The 7,700-nt window shown below is 43.2% G+C and overlaps 1 pseudogene; it reads left to right on the plus strand.

Annotated features, from left to right (window-relative positions):
• The first annotated feature begins 2,587 nt into the window (after positions 1 to 2,587).
• LOC147448984 (uncharacterized) lies at positions 2,588 to 3,257 on the plus strand (annotated as a pseudogene).
• The last annotated feature ends 4,443 nt before the right edge of the window (positions 3,258 to 7,700 follow it).

Genomic DNA, 7,700 nt, shown 5'->3' on the forward strand with positions numbered 1-7,700 from the left:
ATGGTGGTGATTTCTAAAGGTGTTGTGGTGGGTGATCGGAGGACTGAGAGGAAGAGGCTCCTGGGGGTGGAGAGGTGCCTGGATGTGGGACAGGTGGCATTTGCATGGAGTATGGGGTGAATAGGTATGGAGGTGGCAATTTGTGAGGGTACTGTGGAAAATGGATAGGATAATTAGGCGGTGGAGTTGGGTAGTTGGAGGGGGTGGGTGAGCCATGAGGAGGAAAAGTAGGAGGAGCGGCTAGGCTCATGTAGGGGAATGGGTACTGTGCATAGTGGCCTAGCTGTGGGATAAACTTCATGAACGAGTTGAGGGTGGAGAAGGAATAAGTGGAAGCGGGGCCAAGGGTAGAGGTAAAGAAGTGGGAAATGGGGAGGTAAACTCAGCCGATGGGATGGTAGCCCACTATAGAAGGAGAAGCTGCAACCGCAGACTGGGGTGACAAAAACTGTGGCTCAAACAACCGCTCTAAAATGGGTGGAATCGCCTGAGATGATGAAGTTGTAGACTGGACCGGTGGTGGCTCAAGCAACCCCTAAAAAATGGAAGGAATATTTTGAGCAACTAAAGTCATAGTGAGAGAAGGAGATGAAGTGAGTGAAACCGATGGTGCAAGTGACATAGGAAGAAACTTGAAGCCTGTGTGATGAAAGAGTTGGTTTTGTGCAATTGAGTGGAAGAGAGATGGTGGACTGTGCAGTACTGAGTAGAGAAGCAGTGCTCGAAGGAGGTAAGGTGCAGTGCCAAGCAGAAGGTGGAGAAGATGATGGAGAGTACGATGGGTATGGGGGATGGGTGAGAAGTAGTGTACCTGAGGTGGAAGATGGCGTAGTCGAGGACAAAATGGATGATGATGGTGACACACTCCTCGCCTCCAAGGTGATAATTGAAGTCAGCGTTGTGAGGGTATCCAAGGTGCATCCTGCTGTAGTAGCCCTGTGAAACATGCTACCATAGCGCTCGGCAAGGAAGTGAAGGTCCTCCTGAAGTGATAAAATGCGAGCGTCCCACACCAAAATGATAGCCAAAATTGTCTAAAAAAGGGATGTGTAAGGAATTGGTTAAATTACTAATTAGCGAAACCTTTGACGGTCAAAACGGCCCCAAATTTGGCCGTTTTGGATATTAAAGAAGGGGAATGCCATTTAAAGCATATCTTGGTGCATATCCCAGAATACATAGAGGATTTTGTTTTCACTTTATTCCTTCTTTGTTTATCCAAGGTTGTTGATCCTCATTCAAGTCACTCCCCCCTCTTTCTCTCCCCCCTTTCCCTCTTGTCTCTCTCATAGTATTTTGTTAGACTCTTATCACGTGACCTCACGAGCTTAAGAGCCTTTTGCCATTGCACTTGTCAAAAGCTTCACCATTCTCTGTTTCTTATTCCATCAAACCTTTTGCACTGAGCTTTTTACAGGCTCAAAATGAGTGAGGCACATCTCCCATCTAATCACAAGTTCCACCTAAACATTAAGCTCAACCAGGAGTATGCGACAACAAGGAGCATCTATCAAAGACCTCTTTTGGATGGACATGAAGCTTGAAGCTTGCGCAACAAGGGAAAGAAACATATTGATCTATGGACAGATGGAGGTTGTATCCTATGGATCCCAATACTGAAAGGTATCCATCTTTTCACACTCCCCATGATTTGATCAGATTTGTTGGAGATGGTGTTGATGGTCTACTTGGATATTGATCTAGGATATCTGGATACATAATAACTATGCACATTATATTCATAATATGCAGAATACCTTGTCTTTGAAAGAAACAGAGATTAGTGAACAATAAAAAAAGTAGCTTCATTGACAGAAGAGAACAAACAATTATAGACCCTTAAAGAGAATCCCGTAGGTTTAAGAGTACGAGTTAAAAAAATGAGAGATGTGGTTGACCTAACAGAAAGATCCGATCAAAGAAAAACAGGATTGAAAATTGCTAGAGAGCTTGTTTCTAAACTCTTAGGGTTTGACATGTCCAATGCTCAGGAAAGGGTGAGTTTTTTGAATGAGATAATGAATAGGTCGAGAATTCTTAAGCTTCCTGAGAATCAAAAACTCAAATGATTTTTCAAGCCCTTTTAAAAGATATGGACTTGTTGGTCCAGCCTTCTCAAATGCAGGAAGTTTGTGACACAGTGGGGGTAAGTAGAAGGGGATATAGAGCCAAAACTTGGTTCCAAGTCCTTAAATATTATAAGGGTAGAGCTTTTGGGTTACCTAGAGTGCATAATGCTGGAAAATGGAGAGTTCATTTAAATAATGAGATACCTAACGTTTTTGGAGAATATTATCACATTGAGGGAACAATGTCATACAAGAAACAGAAAAAGAAATCTTTTTTTGAGTACAATGTATTTAATAATATATGGATGGATGTCAAAAAAGTCCAATCTGCTATGGTCAAATATTACAAAATAAAGGAAGATGAGTGTGAAGGAAAGCTTAAATTTGTACTAAAACTTGATGAGGCACAAATCCAAAAAATCCAAAAGATGGAAAGAGTCTCTATTTCTTTAATGGATAGAGCTTTGGACTATAACATGGGTGCAGTGACATCTCCATATTACAAAACTCAATCTGAAATGAAACTATGGTGGATTGGTTCGGCTCAAGTTCCTATAGAGAGTCATGAGACACTAAAATGGTTCTTTTCACAAACCCACATCCCCTCTGTGATAGAAAGCCAGAATGCAGGTGAACAGCTACAGATAGATGGCATGGGTGTTTACACATTGGAATGGCACCTGAGTGCTGATCTCAAAGCATTGAAGAGCATGTTTGGTATATGTGGTGGTCCGAACACAAAGTACCCTTGTCTGTATTGCATGGAAAGCATGGGAACAAGTGGATGGCTTTCGGAACGTGAGATAGGAAGACCACCATCTAGGAAACATGTGAATGTTTCTGACTATCCCTCCTCTCAGATGATTTGGGATCCCATTCTTGCATTCGACTTAAAAAATGTACATATATGTACGTTACATGCATAGATCAGAATTTTGGATAAGTTGCTTCGACTGCATCTGGATTATGTGTATGCTATCAAACCCACCAAACTTCCAGATGAGTGTATTGAAAAATGTAAAGCTTTACTCTCTTAGATGGGTCTCCAAAGGTGGTCAAGTGCATCTTAGAAAAGATCCAAAGCTTTCTCATGGGAAAATTGATGTCTTGCAAGATGTTTCAATGGGAGGATCAAAAGCTAGAAGATTTTTGACCAACCATGATAGAAAACAAGTAAATGCCATATAGAACTGCTAGAAAGATCTCTGCTTCATTACTACAAATGTCAAAAGCAGACCAGATATGACAAACAAGCGAATGGAAGTATGGAAGAAGCTGGTTTTCTTGAAGGTTCTAAGACAATAAGTAAACACAAAAACTTATGAAAATGACTTCAAAAAGACAATGAAGCTTTTAATAAATAGTATCACAGACGCATGGGTAGTGAAAGATATCACTTACTATTTGGTGAATGCTAAATAAATATTTGATATCCAAAAAAGTTAAATATTTATTTGAATACTGCTAACATTTTTGTCATCATACAATATATTCTCTACCTGCATGGACCATATTTTGCAAGACAAGGACCTTTGGCTACTTGGAACACACAGGGAATGGAGAAGTCTCACTATCAAGCAAGGACTTCATTTTTCAGATGTACCAGAAAGCGAGGGGGAGCCAGTAGAAGCAATGCATTAAAAGAGTTATTCAACTGGTTTTACCGAAGCACATAGCTAGCTGCGATCGCTAAATAGCTAAATCACAAGAGATCTAGCATCGGTCATTGGCGGATCTCATCAATCTTCTCCATGGTCAGTAGTCTGATCGAGCGTCGTGCATGTCTGGCCAAAGTGATCCAAATCTTTTGATGTAGCCTCCGTCGATGCTGTGTAGTCCTCCGCAATCATGGGAATCTGGATCTCCCTAGCTCAATCTCTTGGTCAATCAGTGTGACTCTAGTGCAAGACAAATGTGAGCTCTACTGTGGGAGTAGCTCCTCCGACTGTCCAGAGTTTGCTCTAAACAAATCTGTGATCCATCTCTAAGACTGGTGTTAACCCTCACGGCTCATAGACACCCTACCACCTACGATGGACATTGTATTATTTACTTGGTAGAGTCAGGTACTGGGCTTGTCGGTCCAATAGGAAAAGGGTAAGAGTGATCGCCGATGAGAGGTGCACTCTAACTGGAACATTCAAGGGATTAGTTTTATGGGTGCCCAAGTGTGAATGGGGCAAGCTCATATAAAAGTCAACTAAACCTAAAATTCACTTATTCTCTCATTTGTGCAATTGAAGAGTGCTCTTGCTCCATCTCCATCTTCTTCTTCTTCATCTCCTTGTGTGTGTGTGTGTATGCGTGAGAGAGAGAGAGAGAGAGAGAGAGAGAGAGAGAGAGAGAGAGAGAGAGAGAGAGAGAGAGAGAGAGAGAGAGAGAGAGAGAGCGATCGAGCATTGCGGTGGCATGAGGGCGGCGAGGCGGTTGAGCGTGGCATAGCGGCGTCTCCCTCTTTTTCGCAGCGAGGAATCCTCCACGACAGGAAGCGTAGAGCGGTGAGTGACACACCAACGCCATCTTTGAGCTTGCTAGGTTAGGCTTGTTGTGTGCTTGGAGCCATTTGTGGCTCGCACACGGTGTATCGGCAAGTTCCTTGCATTGACATGTGCGACATACGGGGTGTATCGGCAAGTTCCTTGCATTGACACGTGCGACATATGCGCACATTTTTGGCGCCGTTGGGGAATGCCATACACTAAGCTTGAATGGCACTGTGTGCTTCTTTTGTGGTGCAATTTCAATTGTAGGAAAGGTAAGGAAGGAGGGTGTGTGTGTGTTGAGAAGAAGGTTTTGTGTTACTACCGTGTATTTTTTTTGTTAATGGAGTTTTCAAAGGTACTGTGTTTTTTCTCTTTGTAATGTGTTAGTATTAAGGTTGTTAGTTCTCTGTAATGTAATGTACAGTAAGTAGGAAGTAGATCTGTGAGACCTAATAGAGTGTGTTAGTGTGTAACAGTAGGTGTATCAGTTAGAAGTGGGTAGGTAGAGTGTATGTGTGCTCTCGCGCAGGCCACAACGACCTTATCCTTAAAAAGAAAAAAAAAAACAAAAATAAAATTTTTAAAGGTAGGACCAAGATCGGGAATATCTCCCAGACCCAAGCCCAAGCTCACGCTCACGCTCAGGCTTAGACATCTATCGCCCTTTAAACTTACGAATTTTAGCTTCACACATAGCTAAAAATTGACTTTTTTGAGGACGAACGGAGCTTCAGGTGACCGAATGTTGTGCTGTAAAGCACACCACGACCCTCTGAGTGATACGTTCATTTTGAGTTATCACACACTTTAATCAAAAAAATCGATCATAAGAAAACATTAAAAAACGTAAAAAACACGAGTGAAAACGGATGCTTAAAAAAGTAAGCGGTTAACCTTCGAGGTTATTCGCCGACGCTTGTAGGGTGCCAAAGGCACATGCATCTGCGCTCTGGTCGTGTGCTAGAGATGGAGCAACTAGAGAGAATTTTGACTTACGCGAGTTCTCAATATCCACCTACTTTAGGTTCCGGGCCCTTGGCGGGGACCCAAGGCAGTACAAACCAAGACCCGAACATAGTGGCTAGTGACTCTTCCTCTGACTACGATGTCATGGAGGGTTTCCCAATGCCTAATCCCAATAGCTCAAGCCAAGACATGCATTCCATGGGCCCATGGTCCGGGCCGAGCGTGCTTAGCCGCCTGAAGGAAATCTTTAGTAGATCCACTCGCTCTGAACATGGAGCTAATGATGTAAATGAGGGGGGTGGGAAAGTAAATTCTCCAGTCATGACCAACGTAGACCCTATACCCTTAGAGAATGTGCATGTGACTACTTCATTCACTACACCTCCTGGCTCTTTAGAGTTATTTCCCTCCGAGGTTATATTACCCGATGGTAGAAGCCTTGCCGAAGTGCAAGAGGTTGAGCGATATATCCTTGCAGCGAGGGAAAAGGAAATTGAGATCTTACGCAAGGCGGAGCAACGAAGAGAGTTAAAATTGAAAGGGCCCATGTCAATATCTTTGCTAAGAGAGCAATCAAGTGCTTCTGACTTAGCAACCGCTAAGGGCCAACCTTTAGAAAGCCACATTGCATTTGGTTCAAAGGACATCCCTAGCACCTCAATCCTAGATGGATCATTCTTAAATGAGAACTGGGAGTACGAACTACAAACAGAAACTTTGACCGACCTATACACAGGTCACACCGATCACGTGGGTTGGTTAGATCCTACAATCCACAATGGGTGCTACTAGTGTGGAGGATCAACAAAGAGTTTGTGAGGCCATCCATAGGGTTATCGAGTTAGAGAGACAGAACAAGGGGATCAACATGCCTTCAACGGGTCTCATGAGATTCTTAGATACAGGAAAGGCTAAACAACCGACCTTATCGCAAATGGAGACTCCCTCGGTAAGTCCGATGGATCCTCCATATGTTGTTTCTCCAGGGGTCTCAGTACAATCTGAGCCCACAAGTGATAGCTTCACCTTTCCAAGTCTAGCTCATCTTTCCCTTTATGACACCACAGCTACCATGCCTACCCCAATGATGGGCATGCCAAGAAATACGCCATGGACCTCATTTGTTAGTAAAGCACCGCTACATGGTAGCTCAATGCCTGCAACAATACCTACAAGTGTGTACCAATTGTATGCACCTATGGGTCCTCGTACTCATGTAGTCCCTACTCCTCCCATTGTTTCAACTACCTATGCTCCACAACCACAACACCCAAGTTCTTATTTCTATGGGACCATACCGGCTAGCATTAGCATGTCACATCCGACGTCTGCTATGCCTAGGGCCACCCATATGAACTATGGACCACCACATGGCACAACATCGTACCCCACGTGGAACCCAAGGGCTTCCTATGCGCCAAGACCAATGCCAATACCTACTCCACATGTAGTCTCTGGAGCACCTTCACCCACGGTGCCTGCTCACTTAGGTGACTTGGCAACATTTTCTCAAGCTATTGGTCGATCTATTGCTGAGAATATGCATAACACACATGATAGAGAGCTTAGAAGTAAGGCAGTACAAATAGCCAAGCTCACACAAAAATTTAGTGGAGACCGGGATGTGAGAAAGCATATGAAAGTGTTTGAAAAAATATACGATTCTCTAGGAGAACACAATGACCTGCATAAGAGCAATGCTTGAAGCCTAACCTTAAGTGGAAAGGCTGGGGATTGGTATAGAACCCTAAGGGTGGAAGAAAAAACGATTTACCCTACTCTTAGGAGACTGTTCTTGAAAGAATACATACGAGAGGGAGTGCTTTGGGGTGTAGCCTCTCAGCTCCAGAAAGCCCAACGAGAGGAAGGAGAGTCAGTGAGAGACTTTATTAGTCGCTTGAAGCATTTGAATTCTCGTTGTAATCCAAATGAGCGCTTCAATAATAATCAATTTCTTGATAGATTCATTAGGGGATTACGACATGAGGATATCTACAATGGCCTAGTCATTAGAGGTATCACCACTTGGGAAGCAGTCACCACCAATGCGATCCAATTGGAGGATAATTTAATGATTCAAGGAGAAAGAGTGTCTGTTGAGTCTAAATCTATTAGCTCACAAGTCTAAATCTTGATAGATTCATTGGGGGATTACAACATGAGGATATCTACAATGGCCTAG

This window comes from Adiantum capillus-veneris, chromosome 10, assembly GCF_014529385.1.
Source record: "Adiantum capillus-veneris isolate H3 chromosome 10, ASM1452938v2, whole genome shotgun sequence".
Lineage (NCBI taxonomy): Eukaryota > Viridiplantae > Streptophyta > Polypodiopsida > Polypodiales > Pteridaceae > Adiantum > Adiantum capillus-veneris.